This window comes from Saimiri boliviensis, chromosome 2 (assembly GCF_048565385.1).
Source record: "Saimiri boliviensis isolate mSaiBol1 chromosome 2, mSaiBol1.pri, whole genome shotgun sequence".
NCBI classification, from domain to species: Eukaryota; Metazoa; Chordata; class Mammalia; order Primates; family Cebidae; genus Saimiri; species Saimiri boliviensis.
The window spans coordinates 9557384-9579711 of NC_133450.1; the positions used below are offsets into that span (position 1 = coordinate 9557384).

At 40.6% G+C, this 22328-nt stretch overlaps 1 long non-coding RNA gene across 1 annotated transcript; it reads right to left on the bottom strand.

Moving 5' to 3' along the window:
- Window positions 1-17697: 17697 nt before the first annotated feature.
- On the bottom strand, window positions 17698-21903 carry LOC141582548 (uncharacterized). The gene is made up of 3 exons (XR_012515410.1): window positions 21482-21903; window positions 20330-20399; window positions 17698-17991 (listed from the first exon to the last, which is right to left on the bottom strand). It is a non-coding gene; the product is annotated as an uncharacterized LOC141582548 (long non-coding RNA).
- Between the last annotated feature and the right edge of the window lie 425 nt (window positions 21904-22328).

Below are 22328 nucleotides of genomic sequence, written 5' to 3' on the forward strand. Positions count from 1 at the left end.
CCCAGCACTTTGGGAGGTCGAGGCAGATGGCTCACCTGAGGTCAGGAGTTCAAGACCAGACTGACCAACATGGTGAAACCCTGTCACTACTAAAAATACAAAAATTAGCTGGGCCTGGTGGTGGGCACCTGTAATCCCAGCTATTAGGGAGGCTGAGGCAGGACACTCATTTGAACCTGGGAGGTGGAAGTTGCAGTGAGCAGAGATCTGCCACTGCACTCCAACCTTGGCCACAGAGTGAGGGACTCAATCTCAAAAAAAAAAAAAAAGAAAGAAAAAGAAAGAAAAAAACAAAACTAGTTAAAAGGCAAACAACACATGTAACCTTAATTGTTTGCAAATTGATGCAATATAAATACCATTTGCCAAACTCAAATAGTGCATATTACTTTAAATTGATTTTTTTTTTTTTTTTTTTGAGACGGAGTTTCGCTCTTGTTGCCCAGGCTGGAGTGCAATGGGGCGATCTCGGCTCACCGCAACCTCCGCCTCCTGGGTTCAGGCAATTCTCCTGCCTCAGCCTCCTGAGTAGCTGGGATTACAGGCACATGCCACCATGCCCAGCTAATTTTTCGTATTTTTAGTAGAGACGGGGTTTCACCATGTTGACCAGGATGGTCTCGATCTCTTGACCTCGTGATCCACCCGCCTCGGCCTCCCAAAGTGTAAATTGATTTTAATAAGCAATTCTGCAGTAAGATGACTTTCTGCTCACTACATTGAGTACGTATGTTTTTAACTTTCTGGAACCAGTTGAGTCATGTATACCAGTAATCTGAAAAATGATGGCCTCTTTTGACATACGGGACCTTTGAGGCTGACTGCTCCTGTGGTGTTGGACACCACATACCTGACCGAGGCATCCTTAGCAGTGCTGAGCTGAGTAACACAGAGTAAACCACTCAGCCTTTACATCTACGATATAAGCCTTTATATCATTTTTAATATGTGAAATCATCAAAATCCGATTTTACAGTTACCTTAGAAAGAAACTGCAAACATAAGTTCTATTTGTAAAACATTGGGGGAAGGATATTTTTGAATATATGTTGTAAAAAATACTTAAATGGTGAGCATGCAATTGGTTATACATGCTTTTCGAATACTTCAACTTGCAAAGTGATTGATTCAAACTTGGTACAATTAGAACGGCAACCAGAGAAGCCGTCTTTAATTTTCTGTACCATCGTCAAAATGAGTGAAGCGGGGCTGCCTCTGAAAACCAAACTGTAATGCATTCTATTTTGATTGGATTATCAGTTCAGAAATTTCCCAATACCAAATTCTACCACTCTGTTTAAGGAAGGCATTTATCAATGTGCTCAGTAAAGACTCAGTAAGTAAATAAAGCCTCATGTAATTCTGTCCGTAAAGCAGAAGGGCCTTCTCCCCACCGTTACCCCTATGCCAAATCTAGTGAAGTCCAATTGTTTTCTTTAAATTTTGTTCACATGTTCCTTCCTCTGGGAATCTTCCTCAGACACATTTCTTCACTTACAATTTGAAAACTGCTTTACCTTTCTTCTCATAACACTTTAAACACACATTCACATACATATAATATTTATTTTATTATAATTACTGCATTTCGGTCTGTCCCTTGTCAGCCTCCCCCTCTAGCCGACATCCTGGAGGACAGGAAGCCAGGCATGTCACCCATCCCTCATTATCACGCAGTACTTCACACCCACCCAAGCCTTGCATCAGCGGGTACTCAATAGGTATGTCAAGCTCAGTTGAAATTAAAAGGCTAAGAGAGGTTGTTATATGGAAATTTTTCTAAGCATGAATCTTCTTTTATGTAATCCCACATGGAGTGATCAATGGTAATTCCGCCACTGAGGCAAAGGCCCACACAATACTCACTCTTCCTCTCTTTAAAATAAACCGCTCTTCCCAGAGAGGTTATGACCCTGTCTTTAAGCTCAGCCATACTCCATTTCTCTGCTAGACTCTCCACATATCTACGCCCATAATTCTCCAGGGGCACTTCCTAACAGTGAATCTGCTGGATCAGAGAGAAGAATTTCCATTCTCATCAAGCACTGCGTATTATACGCCTTGGCCAATTGGCCTGATGAGATGTGGCTTCTTTTTGTTTAAAGTTGCATTTCTTGGATTTTCAGTGCTCCACTTTGTCTTCCTCCTCGACCTTCTTCACCTACACACCTTTACTGTCCTTAGGAGCAACACTTTTCTCCTTTTAATGTTTTCATGTTACCCTGATGGAATTTACAGGTACTCATCCTCAGTCATCCAGGGATCCGATCGTCCACCTGGGCAGAAGGCCAGAGCTGTATCAAAGAAGGCCTGCCTCCAACTGCATGGGCCACTGGCCCGACAAGAACAAAAAGACTTGAGGCAATAAGCTGTGTGAGTGCATCAGTCTGGCCTAGTTAACTCCAGCTCACTCTTCAGACCTCACTTCAAAAATCGAGTCCCCAAAGAAGCCTTTACTGGCTTCCAGAAGTACCCAGGTTGTCCCATTCTGAGCTCCAATAACTATTTTTTAATTGTGTATTTATTTTACTAGTATTTGTAATGTACATGAGGACGAGGGACTGGTCTTTCTGTTGCTCATCATCTCTTATCACAGTGCTTGACACCTAGTAGAAGATCAGTAAGTGTTTGCAAAGTGAATCAAAGAAAACTATCAATTGGTAATTCTAAATGAAATCCCCAGGGTTGGGCATGGTGGCTCACACCTGTAATCCCAGCATTTTGGGAGGCCAGGGCGAGCGGATCCCCTGAGGTCAAGAGTTGGAAACCAGCCTGATCAACACGGTGAAATCCATTCTCTACTAAAAATACAAAATTAGCCAGGTGTGGTAGCTCATGCCTGATATCCCAGCTCTTTGGGAGGCTTAGGCAGGAGAATCAGTTGAACCTGGGAGGCAGAGGTTGCAGTGAGCAGAAATTGCACCATTGCACTCTAGCCTGGACAGGGAGAGAAACTCCATCTCAAAAAAAAAAAAAAAAAAAAAAAAACAAATAAATAAATGAAGTCCCCCTAGAAGTGGTTATCCCTGTATGCATATTAAATCACCTATCAAATTTCTTTTTTTAAAAAAATACTAATATCCATCCCAGCAGTAGACTTTTTTTAGATGGAGTTTCACTCTTATCACCCAAGATGGGCTGCAATGGCCCAGTCTCGGCTCACTGCAACCTCCGCCTCCCGGGTTCAAGCGATTCTCCTGCCTCAGCCTCCCGAGTAACTGGGATAACAGATGTGCGCCACCATGCCCGGCTACTTTTTGTATTTTTAGTAGAGACGATTTCACCAGTTGGCCAGGCTGGCTTCAAACTCCTAACCCCAGGTGATCTGCCTCTGCCCCAGGTGATCTGCCTCCTAACCCCAGGTGATCTGTCTGCCTCTGCCTCCCAAAATGCTGGGATTACAAGAATGAGCCACTGGGCCTGGCTAGCAGTAGACCTTTTAAATCAGATTTTCCAGGTGATTCCTCTTTTGCCACCAGGGTTAAGAAACTGAGGATCTGTGCCAACCACCCAGACAAGGAAGGCCATTGACCACCAGGGGGCGCACAAACAACACCAACAGTTCCAGGGAGCTACTTGCAGCTACCTAAGGACTTCTTTGATATCAGAGTTCGTCCTTCCAGTGACAATTTTACATCTGGCTCTGTTTACAAACACACACACAGACACACACGATCCTGCTTCATAACATTAAAAAAAGTGAAAATGAACTGCAGAGGGCATGGTGTCTCCTGTGGGTTCTGCCCCACAAGAGTAAGGCAGCATGAGTTCGGATTTGTTTGTTTGTGACAGAGTCTCCCTCTGTGGCCCAGGCTGGAGAGCAGTGGTGTGATCTCAGCTCACTGCAACCTCCCCTTCTCGGGTTCAAGCGATTGTCCTGCCACAGCCTCCCGAATAGCCGGATTACAGGTGCACAGCACCACACCCACTATTTTTTTGTATTTTTAGTAGAGACCTTTTGAGGTCAGGAGTTTGAGACCAGCCTGGCCAAAAAAAAAAAAAAAAAAAACGCATCTCTAAAATTAACCAGGCGTGGTGGTACATGCCTGTAGTCCCAGCTACTTGGGAGGCTGAGACAGGAAAATCACTTAAACTCAAAAGGCAGAGGTTGCAGTGAACTGAGATTGTGCTACTGCACTTCAGCCTGGGCGACAGAGTGAAACTCCATATAAAAATAAATAGGAAAATAATGACTATGTGATTTGATTTCCATTGTTGGTTTAAAACATACACAAGCTAGCTCATCTTTTGTGTGTGTGTGTGATGGAGTCTCAGTCTGTCACCCAGGCTGCAGTGTGGTGGCACCATCTCAGCTCACTGCAACCTCCAACTCCCTGGTTCAAGCACCCCTGCCTCATTCTCCCGAGTAGCTGGGGTTACAGGCACACACCACCATGGCTGGCTAATTTTTTTATATTTTCAGTAGAGATGGGGTTTCACCATGTTGGCAAGGCTGGTCTCAAACTCCTGCCTCAGACAATCAATCTGCCCACCTCGGCCTTTCTCAGTGCTGGGATTCCAGGCATGAGCCACTGTACCCAGCAGAGCTAGCTCATCCTTAACAGTCAAAAATGTTACATCTTCTTTTCTCCTTCAACTCAAAATTTTACATAAAAATATCTTTATGTTTCAAAGTTTTTAAAATTGATTATCACATTATCCTCAAATGTAACTAAAATATGGGAAATTTTATTTTAATTTTAAAATTTCAGATAATTTTAAATGTTTAAAAATTCCAGATTGAGTTATCATTTCAAATATCATCCATATAAAATTAAATATAACCTCATGGTTTTTTATTTATTAGGTATAAAATGTTGAATTACATTAACTATATCAGGTTTAAATTGTATTAAATTATATATGCATTCCTTAATGAAATAGGCTTTTGTTTTTTCAGTTAGTTCATATATGTAGGGCAAATATCACTGGTTATTAAAATGAGACAAGGTTCAGAATAAATTCTATTTCTATTTTTATTTCCATATATGTTAATACGCAGAAAATATGTTTATGGACCAGGCATGGTGACTCATGCCTGTAATCCCAGCACTTTGAGAGGCTGAGGCAGGTAGATCACCTGAGGTCAGAAGTTTGAAACCAGCCTGGCCAACATGGTGAAACCCCGTCTCTACTAAAAACAGAAAAATCAGATGGGCGTGGTGATGGGCACCTGTCTATAATCTCAGCTACTCAGGAGGCCGAGGCAGGAGAATCAGTTGAACCCAGGAGGCAGAGGTTACAGTGAGTCTCGAGATGCCATTGCACTCCAGCCTGGGCAATAAGAGTGAAACTCTGTCTAAAAAAAAAAAAAAAAATATATATATATATATATGTAAACATATATATGTAAAAGCATATATATGCAAACATGTATATGTTTACATGTATCACTGAGTGGAAATGGAAGGAATTTTGTTGTGCAATGTCATTCAACTTTTCAGAATCTTCTTCTGAGTTACATGCCAAAAATCCCATAATGATCTAGAGCCTTGCTGTGCCCTTAACACACAGATGTCTAGATGATGACAAGGCACGCCTTCAGTTTATGGTGCCTTGATTCCAATTGATAATTGATGTTTCAGTGTACCTTTCTTTGTTGCTCCAGAGGCAGAGACATAGTTGGAAGTGAAATGGGTAAGTGAGACACCTTCCTCTTATAAAGTGAGAGAAGCAGAATTATAAAGGCAAATTAAAGGGAAAGCTTCATGATACCTGGGTTACAGGCATGTCATCAGGCAGATATAGGGGCTTCCTGTTTCCTGAGATGGCAACGTGCGTTAATAATGTGGTCTTCCAATGTGTAAAGCAAATGTGAACAGAACTGTAAAGATAAACAGACGAATCATAGCTACAATGGGAGATACTAATATACTCATCTCACTAATAGGACAAACAATAAAACCAAAAAGGGATAGAGATTAGAACACATCAGTGACTCACCTGATGTAACATACCTTCACAGACCTGCAACAGCCATCTGCAAAGCACACATCCTTCACATCACATGCAGAATATTGTTTTTTAATTGGCTATATACAAGGCCAAGTATGCGAGGTAATGTGTATGCTAATTAGCTTGATTTAGCCATTCCACATGTATACATTGTCAAAATATTATGTTGTACTTTATGAACAAATTTTTTCTCAATTTTTAAAAGAAAAATGTCCAAAGACCTTGACAGATGCCTCACCAAAGATGATATTCAGATGACAAGTAAACATATGAAAAGATGTTCACATAATATGTCATCAGGGAAATGCAAATTAAAACAACAATGAGATGCCATTGGCCAGGAACGGTGGCTCATGCCTGTAATCCTAGCACTATGGGAGGCCGAGATGTGTGGACCACCTGAGGCCAGGAGTTTGAGACCATCCTGGACAACGTGTCAGAAACCCGTCCACATCCTCCCCCAAAAAGGGAAGAAAAGTAGTTGGTCATGGTGGCACTCACCTGTACTCCCAGCTACTCGGGAGGCTGAGGCGAGAGAATTGCATGAACCGGGGAGGCCAACCTTGCAGTGAGCTGTGAGGGCAGCACTTTACTCCAGCCTCGTGCAGCCACTTTGGAAAACAGCATAGCAGTTTCTTACAAAACTAAATATACTCCTATGATAGGATCCACAACTGTGCTCCATGGTAGTTACCCAAAGGTGTTAAAACCTTATGTCTACACAAAACCAGCACGCCAATGTTTACAGCAGCTTTATTCATAATTGCCAAAACTTGGAAGCAATCAAGATGTTTTCCATAGGTGAATGAATAAACTATGGTACATCCAGACAATGAAATATTATTCAGCACTGAAAAGAAATGCGCTATTAAGCGATGGAGGAAACTTAAAGGCATATAACTTAGTGAAAGGAGACGGTCTGAAAGGGGTACATCCTGTATGATTCCAACTACAGGACATTCTGGAAAAGGCAAGATTGTAAAGACAATAAAAAGATCAGGGATTGCCAGAGCCTGAGGCAGGGTGGTGAATAGATAGAGCACAGAGAACTTTTAGGGGAGTGAAAATACTCTGTATGATACTGTAATGGCAAGTAACTGTCATTATACGTTCGTCCAAACACATAGAAAGCACAACATCAGAGGTGAACTCTAATGTAAACTACGGACTTTGGGTAGTCATGATGTGCCAGCATAAGTTCATCAGTTGTAGCAAATGTACCACTCTGGTGGGAGACGTTGATAATGGTGGAGGCTACCTATGTGTCAGGGCAGAGGGCATATGAAACATTTCTGTACCTTCCTCTCAGTATTGCTGTGAACCTAAAACTGCTCTAAAAACATAAAGTCATTTTTAAAACAGACATCATAGTAGTCTTCCAAAACTGATTTTTACTCCGTGTTATGTTAATCAAATTTATCCTTATTGTTAATGTCACTGTTACACATTCATTCTCTCCAGTTTTTGGTGTCTGCATAATTATTGAAAATTCTAAGAGCTTTTATTTATGAAGCTTATCTCCAACAATAACATAGATATTAAAAATTAAATCTGGGAATTGTTAAAAAAATGTACTTACTTGCTTTAAAATAACAAGGACCCATTGTATGTTAACATAGAAACATACATTTTATTAGAAATGACTGTATTTCCCAAGACACAAAAAAATTTTAGTGAGAAAACTAAATCATTACTTTATAAATCTTCTTAGTGTCTGGCCAAACAGAAGACAGCCAGATTCTTATATCTGCTTCGGCATTTAATTTGCTGTGAAATGCTGGTTGGCAGAAATATTTGAAGATAATCCAAGCTCACACCGATGTGGAATTGGAGAGGGGAGGAATATTTCAGGAGCCTTTACAGATCATTGTGGCCACTTGTTAAGGTTAGTTGTAGGGTAGAATCTGAAACCACATCAATAAACTTTTAGTACGCTGTCATGTTAAAATCCACCGGTCTGTCTTGCAGTTTGAATGGATTTTTGCCCCGGCTCAATTTTGCAATAATAAGATTTACACCTTCACTCTCACCCCAGCATGTGACAACCACACCTTATTCCTGGGAACCCCAGAAAGCTGAGGGACCACAGGGGGCTCCACAACTCCAAGTTGCCGACTCGATGGTGCCCTTGAGATTTTCCTGTTTTCCAGCTCATGGCAAAGCACTGGAGTTTGTGGGCAGTAAGTTACACGGATTTACAGCTTAAATCATCTGTTCACCTAAGCAACCCTCCCAAGATGGACACGTTATAAAATTGGACATTCAAAGGGACCTTGGATCAAAGATGTCACTAAAAAAGCAAGCACAAGTGAACAACAGGAGAAGGACAACATCTGCCAGTTTGCAAGGTCACAAACAACAATCTTCAAATAATCAGGTCTGCCAAGAAGTCAGCTAAAAAGACTCAAAGTTATCAAGAAGACTTTTGGAGATACAGTCATGCCTTGCTTCAGGATGGGGATACGTTCTAAGAAATGCATTATTTGGCGATTTTGCTGTTGTGTGAACATCACAGAGCGTAGTTACTCAAACGTAGATGGGATAGCCCACTACACACCTAGGCTATATGATATAACCCACTGCTTCTAGACTACAAACCTGTATGGCACATAACTGTACTGAATACCATAGGCAACTGTTAACACAAGGGTGTCTGTGTACCTAAACACCTCTAAACATAGAAATGGTACAGTAAAAATACAGCATACAAGAAAAAATGGTACAGCTGTATAGGGCAGCTGCATTATAGTCTTTTGGGGCCATGGTCATATATGTGGTCTGCTGCTGACTGACACATCATTATGCAGTGTGTGTCTATATATTATTTACACCCACTATTGTTAGCCACCACCATTACTTCACATGTGCACTAAACCTTAAGACATTAGCTATGAGATTAGAAAGCAAAGCATTTACATTTCCTCTGTGTGTGTGTGCGTGTGTGTGTTAGTTTAGAAAGTAGGCATCAGAAGAATTCCCTTTTGTAAAGAAAGTCCAAAATAGTCTTTGCTGTCACTAGGAACGTATAAATGATTCAGTCTCATATTTGACCTAAGTGTATACAAGATGTTGTGTACAGATTGTTCCCTCAAGTAGCTGAACATTTTCCTACTTTATTTTCAAGAAGACATCTTAGTTTTTAAACAATTAGAAATAGTGAATAGGAATTAATGCTGGAGTGTTCTGAATATCTTGCATCTGATTTGGCAATAAAAGACAAAAGAAAGGCTGTGCTCAACTCTCAAAACTTGGTGCCAACAGTATACAACCAGTAGAATACTTAGTGCGCCCAAATCAGCACATAACTTGTAATTAAGTGTGTCATTGTTTATCTCTACTCAGTGACGGGCTGTGAACAGAAGGTGACAATGGAGAGGATTATATTGTCATTGTTCTGAAGAGCAACCAGAAATCATCTTATTTTTTTAAAATTCTCCTTTTATAAATGAACAGAAAGTCATTCTGTTGCATTTTTAGGATCCCAACCAAGGAAAAAAATGTATCTGAAATATAAATTACATATTTAGGAACAGCTTAAATCTCAGAGTTATGAGATATCATACCACTTTTTATCTTTGGCATAAATAAGATATTTTGTTGTTTATTGAACTGATCAGCTTACAGTTTAATATGACCAGATATCACCTACTTCTCTCACCCAGCCTGGCAGGGCAGGAATGATTACTCTCTCCTTGCTGTCTCATGGTGCTTCGAACATAAACGCCACGTGGCACTGCCCACAAAGTGTCATAGCCACGACTCACATGGCTGCATTACTGTCTAGACCAAATCCTTCAAAGGCTGAACCATTTCTCATTTCTTTCCTGCATCTCCCAGAGTCACTGCCATGTAGTAGACATCAGTATATAAGGCACACTCACACAATTCATCTGTTTTATTGAACTATCTGTACCATTCTGAGCTTCTTTGGATTTCAGAGGCTATAGACTGGGTATGATGTGCCAAACTATCTAACAAGTAACTTGTTAACACTGAGTTTTAGGTGAGGCCTGAAGCAACAGCGGGTTCTATAGTGGGTCCAGGTGTGGCACAGGCCACGCTGCCTGGGGCTCAGGACGGTGACCCAACAGATCCAACAGTACTTGGAGGTTTGTAGGAATGAAAAGGCTGTCTGTAACAGGGAAGTCCCAATAAGAGAACCCTCGCATAGTCCCAGAGTGTTTTGAAGCAAAGCTACACCTTCCTGAGCTGACAACTCATCTTGAGGAGAAGATTCTGGTTTACCTCAAGGACTTTGTAGAGTCTGAACATTTGACTATTTCATTGGCTCCCCAGGAAGCCAATTCCTAAGATGGAGCTTGACAGACAGAAGGTATACTGGAGACTGCAGTTGGAACAGCAACGTTAAGAGAGTAAAAGAGGCAGAGGAAGTTGAACTGTGATGGTCGCAACAGAGGCCTCAGCTGCTCACACAGGGAACTCAAACTGAGATGTCCCTGTTGAGTTGTCCTACCTTGAAAGGGAACAGTCACCAGTGTTGCCGTATCAACCAGGTATTAGATCTGGGAACCATGTAACCTTGGGCAAAGCTGTTCCCGTGGGCTTTGAGAAATTTCACTGGAAGCCCAGCTGTGGCCGCCTCTCAATCCTAGATTGGGAGACATGAGCTGAGGGCCAGTCTCCACGCCACCATAAGGGTGAGCGACTGAGTGGCTTGAGTTTCCGACCGTGAAGTGAGTGTTCTCTGATCCTCTAAGCCTGAAGGTTGGGTGTCTGCAGAAGCAAACTCTTATCAAATGGAGGTGATAGCTCTGAGATCAGGTACACGTGGGCCTGGAAGGGACATGCAACTGACATCTGCCACTTTGTGCTACAGTACTGCTCCTCCCTGAATTCAATCTGCGCCCTTATGAGGAACTTCCATTGCCCAGTAGACAGAACTTAGAGTAATTCATCTAGTTGTCCACTGCAGATGGAAGGAGAATGACATAATAAATGAATTTTCCAATTTAAAAAAAAAATGGATGTATATGATCTGTCTCAATCAAGATCAGTGTGACCCGGGCTCATGCTCACGGGTTCCTTGGTCTGTCTCAGTGTGCCACCTCCCAGCGTTCCCATTGTCACACCTGCCAGGAGGTAGGAAGAAGGGTGTACCCATCCCTTTGAAGGAGACCACTTGGAAATGTCACACACTTCTCTCTCCATGGCACTGAGCAGAGGTTAATCATGGGGTCAGCCCAGGCAATGAGGGAGGCAGGTAAGTGTGGTCATCAGGTTGGTTGCAGCGTGAGTTCTGTTAGTGAAGGATGGATAGGGCAAACAATTGCCGTTAGCCTGCACAGACCATAGAATCAGTATAGAATAAAACGAAAACGTTGCTTTCATTGTTCAAGTCTACTACATACCATCTAAAAAAATGGATTCTATTTGTATCCAGATAGAGATGTTTGACGTTTTGGCCTTTACAGGGGGTGTTGTATAGGGGGAAATGATTTTGTTAAATAAACTCTTTATTTTGGAATAATGTTAGACTTACAGAAAAGCTGTTAAATCCAACAAGAAAGGTCCTTGACCCAGTTTCAGTTCCTACAAATATTGTCATCTTAAATTGCCATGGTGCCTTTGTCAAAACCAAAAAAACCAACATGTGCACTTATTATTAATCAGACTCCAAATTGAATTTGGATTTCATGAGTCTTTTCACTGCTTCCCATTTCCTGTTCCAGGACACACTCCAGGATCTCACATGACCTTTAGGTATCATGTCTGCTTCACCTTCTCTGGTCTCCGACAGTTTCTCAGTATTTCCTTGTTTTTCTTTTTCTTAGTAACCTTGACAGTTTGAGGAGCATCGGTCGGGTATTTACAGAACACCCCTCGGTTTGGGTTTGTCAGGTGTTTTCTCCTGGTTATGGTTTCGGGACGAATAACACGGAGATGAAGTGCCTTTGTCGACATATCGTATCAGGATACGTGATGTCAGCATGACGTTGCCAATGATACTAACCTTCATCGCTTGATTACGGTGGTGTTTGCCAGGTTCCTATACTATATAGAAACATTGGTTTTCCCTTTCTATACTCTATTCTTTGGAAGTGAGTCACCATGTCCAGCCCATACTTGCTTGGGGTAGAGGGTGGAGGTATCTTCATATAGTATTTGGTGTTCTTCTGTAAAGAATATTTGCCTCTGCTCAGTGCGGGGAGGAAATTTTTAAGGCTTATCATGCATTGCTTTTGTTTCAAGAAGTGAACAAATGATGAGACCATCTTACAGGCGTCGTGGTCAGTGCTGGGGACACCCTGATATAGTGCTGGTTTTGACAGGGACAATCTTGTCAAGGACAAAAATATCTAAGCAAAGGATGACAGTCCAAAGTGAGAGGTACTCTAGAAGTGTGAGTCCAAGGTGTCATGGAGCCTCGATGGCCCAGGTGAGACAGGGTGTATTCTCTGGGAGAGAGGAAGTCAGGAAAGATCCTGGTGGGTAGAATGATATATGAGGTGAAGTTGAGTACACTTGTCTGGTTAGGTAAATAACTGGAGATTGGCCAGGTGCGGTAGCTCTTGCCTATAATTCCAGCACTTTGGGAGGCTGAGACAGGATTGCTTGAGCCCAGGAGGTCAAGACTAACCTAGGCAACAAAGGGAGATGCTGTCACTACAAAAAATTTAAAAATTAGCTGGGTTTTGGCTGGGCGTGGTGGCTCACACATGTAATCACAGCACCTTGGGAGGCCGAGGCGGGTAGATCACAAGGTCAAGAGATCGGGACTATCCTGGCCAACATGGTGAAACCCTGTCTCTACTAAAAACACAAAAATTAGCTGGGCGTGGTGGCATGCGCCTGTAGTCCAGCTACTCGGGAGGCTGAGGCAGGAGAATTGCTTGAACCGGAGAGGCGGCAGTTGCAGTGAGCCGAGATTGTGCCACTGCACTCCAGCCTGGTGCCTGGCAACAGAGTGAGACTCTGTCTCGAAAAAAAAAAAAAAAAATTAGCTGGGTGTCATGGCACACATCTGTAGTCCCAGCTACTTAGGAGGCTGAGAAGGGAGGATCACCTGAGCCTAGGAAGTAGCGCTGCAGTGAGCCAAGATCACACCACTGCACTCTAGCCTGGGCGCCAGAGTGAGAACTTGTCTCAAAATAAATAAACAAATAAAAATAAAAACTGAAGATCCTGTTAACCATTATCAGAAAAATAAAAAAAAAAAAAGAAGAAGAAAAATCTGCTTTGTAAGCTATGAAACTCAATCTGTGACTTGTTGTATTTGAGCTGGGAACATCGAGTAGATATTTGGGCAGCCTGGCTGGGGTCCTGGGAAGAGGAAGGAATTTAAGAGACAGATTTGGAAATTTATTCTCAGAGGAGGATTTGGGAGGCCTCAGGAGTAATTAAAATCTTTAGAAGAGAGAGTAGGAAGTGAAAGGCCAAAGAAGAGGAACGGAGTCAAAGGCCTTTCGTACTTAAAAACGTCTTTCCAGACATACACCTCCTTTACAGTGTGAAGGAAGAGCGCCTTGGCCGTCAGGAAGGAAGCGGGTACAGATGATCAGTCCACACCCAGCCTCAAGGCAAGTACTAGGGCGTTCTTCATTCAGTGAAGGTGCTGCAACTGAGCACCACCACGGAAGGATTCTGAACCACTTGATGGCTGTGATGATGGATGATACTGAGCATGACTGCTTTCTTTCTCCCTCAACCCTGGCGATAGGGTCTTCATGTGAGATTAAAAGTAAAAGAGAAAAAAAAAAGAAAGTCTCTTTCATGACTTTAAAATACTCAGGGGGACCAGGCACAATGGCTCACACCTGTAATCCCAGCACATTGGGAGGCTGAGGTGGGCAAATCACTTGAGCTCAGGAGTTCGAGACCAGCCTAGCCAACATGGTGAAATCCCTCCTCTACTACAAATACAAAAATTAGCTGAGTGTGGTGGCACACACCTGTAGTTTCAGCTACTCAGAAGGCTGAGGCAGGAGAATTGCTTGAACCCGGGAGGCGGAGGTTGCAGTAAGCAGAGATACCATCACTGCACTCCAGCCTGGGTGACAAAGTGAGACTCTGTCTCAAAATAATAAATAAATAAATAAATAAATAAATAAGTAAAATGTTGGTGTATGTTTGTTCTAATTATATATCTGTCCAACAAAGAAAATTAATACAATTAAAGAAAATATAGTAAAAATTACTCATAATTCCACCCCACAAAATAATTAACTACAACTAAAATTTTTAAATGTGAATACACACATTATAAAATGTACATCTATTATATCTACTTGTGAGTGCAAATAGATACAATGTAATAGATACACACTGTTAAAAATTAGAAATGATAATTACGTGGAAAAATTAAAGTCACTTAGATAGCCTCCCAGAGAGTTTTTACACCTGTGCTTGCAAATAATTTTTGACCAAAAAATGGAATCATACCATACACATTGTTCAATAACTTTCCTTAAGAATATGCTGTCATTAATCATCATTATCACCATTATTAGAATTAATTATGGAGACATTTGATTTCAGGAAGGTATCATTATTCCCATTTTACAGCTAAAACACTGAGGATGACAGATGTTAAGTAAATTGTGATCTGGAGCAATTTTAACCAAGTCTTAGAGACTCCAAACCCATGCACTTAATCTATGTCAATAAATCCTCATTTAGAATGTTGGTTTAAAATTAATTATTCAATTAATTAAAGCTACTAATGCAAAAGCTGCAGTTCAATTTAAAATATTAATCATGCTCTTATTCTTTTACATTTAGAGGAATTTAATAATTGCTTATAAGGAGCTTGGATTAATTTTGGTTCCATTTACAAATTTAATTAAATGCTTTAATTGTTTCAAATTGAATTTTGAAATTTAATATGGTCAATTTCTTTTTATGCATTTCAATTATATCATTAACAAAGAGATCCTTCTTTAAGTAATACTTCTAAATTTAATAAGTTAAATATAAATTGATAAGTCTTAAATGCCTTTAATTATTCCTCTATTGTTTATAAAATAAGTGAGATTTCAACATTAAATAACAAGTTTAAACCAATTACTCATTTACACATTGTAAGTTAGAATCTCAAATCTAGTATGCTAAATGATACTAAACTTATAAATATCTAAAGAACCAAACAGAAACAAATTCATTAACACATAACTATTAATACTGCTTGTTTAATTTACTTCTTCATCTTTAAACTTAATTCCAAGTGTCTTGACTCAAAACATTTATCCAGTTCCAGTTCAGGTAATAAAGGAGTAGCTTGTATTGGACTAATTCTACCAGTAACAATTACAAATTCTGAACAAAACATAAAAAAACAACTGTGTGAAGGCACTGGAGGGCAGCTGAAATTAGGAAGAATTGAGAATGAATATTATTCTTGAAGAAGGGAAGCTCACTGGGTGAGGACCATGTTTAAATCAGCTTTTCCCCATCGCACTTCCCAGTTCACTGCAAGGTCTAGAGGAATTGAGCTGAAGCAGAGTGACACCTTTAGCAGATTGGTGAGAGAAATCAGTTTGGGAAATGCTCCAGAGGCACTGGAAATTGAGAGAGAGAATCCTAGAAAGGAGAAGGCCACAAAGGAAACAGATCCATAATCTTCATGTGAATTTTCCTCAAATCCTTGACTGATTCCTAAATCATGTATGCACAGGACAAGACTCCAAGAAACCTAGCAAAAAGGAGGCTAAAGAACTGAGATGAGATTTTAGCAGTTGTTTAGGAAATAAAGTTTGGCATTTAAATCAAACAAAAATATTGGAATTAGGCCAGATGCAGTGGCTCATGCCTGTAATCCCAGCACTTCAGGAGGCTGAGACAGGAGGATCCCTTGAGGTCAGATGTTCGAGACCAGGCTGGCCAACATGGTAAAACCCCATCTCTACTAGAAATACAAAAATTAGCCGGACATAGTGGCACACCTGTAATTCTAGCTACTCGGGAGTCTGAGGCAGGAGAATAGCTTGAACCCGGGAGGCAGTGATTACAGTGAGCCGAGATCACGACATTGCACTCCAGCCTGGGGGACAAGAGAAAAATTCTGTCTCAAAAAAAAAACAACAGCAACAATTTTTTAAAAAATTAAAATCATATAGAGTGCATTGCTAACCACAGTGGAATCAAACTAGAAATCAAAAATGGGAAGAAAAGAGAAAAATTTCCAGACACCTGACATTAAAAAACAGACTTTAAAATAATACAGATGTCAAGGAGAAAGTCTTAAGGGAAAATTTTTAAATGCATTGAACATAAAAATAAAGCATATTGAAATATGTGGGATGCAGCTTAAACAGTGCTAAGAGGCAAATGTATAGAACTAAATGCTTGTAATAGAAAAGAGAAATGGTTTCCAATCAATAATCTAAGCTCTTACCTTAAGAAACTAGGAAAGAAAGAGAAAAATAAATGCAACATGAGCAGAAGGAACAAGAGAATAAAGACAAGAACAGAAAAACATCAGAGAAAATCAGTGAAACAAAAAAGCCACTTCTTTGAAAAGATCAATGGATTGACGTTTAGTAGACTGACAAAGAAAGAATGAGCAAAGGCACAGATTGCTAATATCAGGAATAAAACTCCATATCCCGTAGACACTGAAAGGATAACAAAGGAATATCATGAACAATTCTACACACATAAATTCAATAATTTAGGAAAATTGTTAGTGAAGCCATTAATTAAATTCATTTAAAAAGACCACTACTAAAATTAATCCAATATGAAATAGGTAATTTAAAGATTCCTATAGCCATTAAAGAGATTGAATTCATACTTTTCAAGTCTGAGCAATAAGTCTCCAGGGCCAGATGGTTTCAGTGGAGGAGAATGGATGAGCAGCAAGAGAAAAATGATGCTGAATCATTTTATGCTAAATCTACTAAATGTTTAAAAAAGAATTAACACCAATCCTATAAAGCCATTTTTAGAAACAAAAGAAGAAACACTTCCCAACTCATTTTTATGAGACCATTATAATCTTAATACCAAAATCAGACAAAGAAAGTAAAACAGACCAATGTGTCTTATGAACATAGAAGCAAAAATCTTCAATAAGATATTAGCAAATTGAATCTAGAACTATATAAACAAATAATAAACACAACCAGGAGTGTTTTATTCCAGGGACGTAAGGCTGATTTAATGTTCAAAAATCAATCTGTGTGACCACCATATTAACAAGACAAAGGAGAAAAGTCACACAGTCTTATCAATCAATTCACGAAAAAAGCATTTGACAAAACTCAACCCCCATTCATGATAAAAACCAACCAAACAACAACAAAACCCCAAAACTCTCACAAACTAAGAATAAAGGGGAATTTTCTCAACTTAATAAAGAGGACCTACAAAAAACATACAGATAACATTGTATTAAATGGTGACAGACTGAATGCTTTTATCTTAAGATGAGAATCAAAAATGTCCGCTCTCACCACTGTCACTCAGTAATACTGGTAATCCTAGCCAGAGCAATAAGGTAAGAAAACTAGATAAAAAGCATACAGACTGGAAAGGTAGAAATACAACTGTCTCTTAGCAAATTATGTGATTGTCTATACCAAGGAGTCTTAAAAAAAATAAATAAATAACCCAAAAGCTAACCTCTTAGAATTAATAAATGAGTTAAGAAAGCTTTGGGCAACACGTAAAAATCAGTCATATATACTAGCAGCAAACGTGAAAACCAAAACTTAAAACACAATAGCATTTTTAATCACTCAAAAAAGAAATATATAGATGTAAGTCTAACAAAATATGTACAGGATATATATACGAAAATTACAAAATAATTTTTTTTTTTTACTTTCATGGCTTTGACACTTTTAAAGATTACAGGGCAGGTATTTTGTAGAATCCCGATTAATTTGGGTTTCTCTGGTGATTCCTCATAATTAGATTCGGGTTATGCATATTTGTCAGGAATATCACAAAAGTGGATGCTGATTTTTCTTGCTACTTCCTCTCAGTTTTCAGGTTTCAATTTGTCTCGTTACTGACAATGCTGACTTTGATTGATTGAAGTGTTGTCTCCCAGGCTTTTCCACTATAAGGTTACTCCTTTTGATTAAAAAAAAAAATTACACATATCAAGAATGACTCTTTCTTGGTGCATAGTTCTATGAGTTTTGAGAAATATATAACAATGTAGCCACCCACTGTAGTAAAAACACAGAACAGTTCTCTCACTCTAGAAAATGTTTTTCATGCTGCTCCTTTGTAGTAAAGCTCTCCCCCAACCCCTCACACCAAACAACAACTGATCTGTTCTCCATCCCTACAGTTTTGCCTTTTCCATAATGTCTTTGTGCTTTAGAGGATAATGTCATATAAATGGAATCATACAGTGTATAGCTAAAGAATGTATGTAGAATCATGCAATATGTAGCTAAAGCCACTCCACTGTCCCTCATGATTAATAAATATTTATGGAAAAATCATTTTAGAGTACATAAATGTCTTGCTCCCCATTAAACTTTCAATTTATTTACTTATTTAAATCAGTATGGACTCGTGGTCCATACTCATCCATCCTGTTTAATTCTATCTATTACTATTCACTATGTATTTTGATGCTCAAATTGCCCCTGATTTGGCTAGTGGGTGCCCTTTCGAGCTGGTTTCTGTGTCCTTTCAAAATATCCTCATCATTTTTTGGCACTTTCTGGTTTTCAGGCACAGCAACATGTCCTGGGCTTCCCTTGGACTCTTCACTAATGGGGGGCCCCTTCTCCCAGTCCCTTTCAGTAGACAGACCAAGTGTCTATGTAGTACAAATATATGCATATGTACTACATGTGTGTATACACAAAATATGTACGTATGGATATATATGTATATGGCACATATATATGCATACCCACATATGTTTCTATCTGTATTTATTTCTATCTATCTATATAAATTGAGAACTATTAGCTTACACCAATACCGTGAGTTCCAGCCCAACATCTCAGGGCTCATTCTAGTTTAATCCCTTTCTGGCTCCGATCATCCTTAATATGTCTAGTTATTCAGTCTGGAACCAGTTTGGCATCACTGCCACCCACCCCTCCCTCCTGCAAAACTCAGGTCCAGGCTTCAACTCTTCACCTGGGACAAGCCTCCTGCGCGAACACCCTCCTCACTCAGCTCGGGCTCCAACACCCAAGGCTGGGCTGGCCTTGGACTCAGAGGCCCTCGTTTGCCCTGCTGAGGCTCTGAAGCCCCCCTTCCCCGGGGCCTCCCCGGCCCCCACGTGAATGCCGTCCTCACTCTGCTCAGGCTCTGACACCGTGACAGCTTCTGCTCCTCACCCTGGGTATCCTCCTCGCCCTGCTTGGGATCCGCGTGCCCAGGACGGAGGGGCCCGTTTTGTGAATGTGCTTCTCACTTGGCTCTGGTCTGGTTCTCACCCTCCCCTTGCCGCGCGGACACCTTCCCCCACTGTGCTGGGCAGCTTTCTTCCTGTCATTCCAGCTCAGACACCCCAGACTCCCTGCGTGGACCCCCTCCTCACCCTACCAGATAGAGAGATGACAACAGATGGTCTTGTCCCGCTGAGGCTGCTCTACCTCCAGTTTGCCTAGGACATCGCCTGTCCAGCCCGCTCAAGGGAAGGGCCTGGGTTTTACGAGGGTCTTTCATCCATGGTGAATTCTGAGCTTCAATATTTGTGTCTTCGTAAATATGAGACTGCCAAAATCGCTGCTTAGCCTTTTAGCCCCTCTGCACCTTTCTCTTTATTTATTTATTTTTGGAATCTTATAAGCTCAACTTTGGTGTCGGCAAATGCCTTAAAAGGAGCTTGTGAATAGAATTTCAGGCTCATTTCTTTGTAAGTTTCCTTTTTTTCTGGGATCTTGACCCCTCAAATCCTGGCTGTCTAGGTAGCACTGAACTGCAGATTTTTCTCTCCCCGGCCCAGAAAGCTTGCTGAAGGTTCTAGGCTGCTGCTTTCTATGACCAGAACTGTGAATTTGCGAACACCCTGAGGGGAAAAGCTATTGAGAACATCTTTAGAAAACAACTCAATGCACTTCTCTCTGCTTCAGGATGTTGGTCCTTCAGGCAGCTGTCCTGCTTCCTCTGCAGCGGTTTCAAACAGCTTTCATAAAATAGCTTTTCCAATCTAGTTTTCATAGTGGTTCTCAGTAGGAGAGAAAATATGCTACCAACTATTCTGTCATACCTAGAGGCCGAAATCTACATTTGAGTTTTGTTTTGGTGTTTTTTGTTGAAAGTTTCTTTGAGTTGGGAAGTCAGTAGGTTCACTAATCCAGAGTAGGAGTAGAGTGCATGTAGACAATCATCCTTCTACAGTAGTTGTCTGTTTTGTGCCAGAGGATAATGGGTATATTCTGTTCCTCTCTAAAAAGGGCTAACATGAAACCAGCCATCCTTATAGGGTTATCTGTACCTTGAATGATTCAGATGTGAGCAGAAACTGTTTCTCTTAGCAGATAGCCCATTTCTGCCTTTCATCAAGTCTATATTATAAAACAGAGAAACTTTAAGCAAGTGTTACAAAAATTGGAGCGTATTTAAAATTGTTACATGTAATAAATGTGACCTCCTTTAAAATACAAAACAGATACAACCTTTACATTTTATTACTCTAAGATAATTATAAAATTATTAAAATATTAATTGACACTGCACTATCAGCACTGATGTACAATAAAGTTTAAAGTTTTAAGAACATCTTTTTCTTCCACTCATCAGTGGACCTTATGAAGACAGATATCGTCTCATTTGATTATAACATTCACATGTAATTCTCTGAAATGTGACTCCCTGGCCATGACAGACCCTACCTGGGACAACTGTTCCAAAGAAACGGAAGTTAGAAGAAAACCCTGATTATGGACTTGCCCCTAGGCCTAAAGCTGGGAGGAAAATAATCAAGCTATAAAAAAAATTTCCAACTTTGGCCAGATGTGGTGGCTCACACCTGTAATTCCAGCACTTTGGGAGGCTAAAGCGGGCAGATCACAACAAGGTCAAGAGATCAAGACCATCCTGGCCAACCCCATCTCCACTAAAAATACAAAAATTAGCTGAGCATGGTGGCACACGTCTGTAATCCCAGCTACTCAGGAGGCTGAAGGAGAATTGCTTGAACCCAGGAGGCGGAGGTTGCAGTGAGTAGAGATTGTCACTGGACTCCAGCCTGGCAACAAAGTGAGATTTGGTCTCAAAAAAAAAAAAAAAAAAAAAAAAAAATTCCAGCTTTTAAGGTGTATCACTAGGTTGTCTTCACACTAGAATGCCTATAGGTAACTAATTTAACAGACATGTCTCACTATGAGACATCCCAACTGTTGCAGGGATAAATTTTAATATTAAGATAGCTAAGATAAATTATGATATTAATAATATCCACCTTACAGGCCTGGCACAGTCGGTGGCTTATGCCTGTAATCCTCCTTTATTGGGAGGCCAAGGTGGGTGGATTGCTTGAGCCCAGGGGTTGGAGACCAGCCTGGTAAACATGGCAAAACCCTATCTCTGCTAAAAATACAAAAATTAGCCAGGAGTATGGTGCGTACCTGTAGTTCCAGCTACTTACTTGGGAGGCTAAGGTGGGAGGATGGCTTGAGTCCAGGAGGAGACGGAGGCTGCTATAAGCTGAGATCGTGCCACTGCACTCCAGCCTGGGCAACAGAGTGAGACTCTCTTAAAAAAAAGAAAAATCCACCTTACAGAGTTGTGAGAATTAAATGAAACAATGGTACATGAAAGTACCTGGTAAATAGCATTTGCTCTCTTAGTGACTATTTTCAAAGATGGTTTACGATGTGGTCAGTGACTACTAAATCTGTAGACACAACTGGAATATCACTTCCACATAGAGAATACTGTCCATAGTAACTGGCAAGTCATTTCATTCATTAGTCTAGTTCGGTGAGAATGGCTGTATGTAACATACATATATTCAAAGTGTTCATGAACGTGAAATGATAAAGATCTAGAAGAATCTGTAGGATTATCCTGGTTGGATCTCTTCGTCTCATAGATGAGGAAACTGGGCCCAGAAGGTAAAGGGCATTTCCCTGGGTATCCTCCTTGGTTATTGGCAGAGCCAAGACTGGCTGGTGGGGGTCCAGACTCCTCACTCCCCTCTCTTCCCATGTGTCCATACAGATCATGTCTATTTGGAAGCCTACATTCATAATTAGCAGTTTTCTCTTCTCTCTCATTGTAATGGCCAAAGCAGGTCATGTGGCCAGCCCAGACTCAAGGCTGGGGAAATGGACTCCACCTCCCAGTAGGAAAACCTGCAAAGTCACATGCAACAAACGTGGCTATAGGACAGGGTGAAGACTCTAGAATATTTTTGCAATTAATCTACCACAAATGGCCAATGTCTTCCATAGACCTGATCTTTTCTCCAGGCAAAAGTAGCAGTGGGCCCC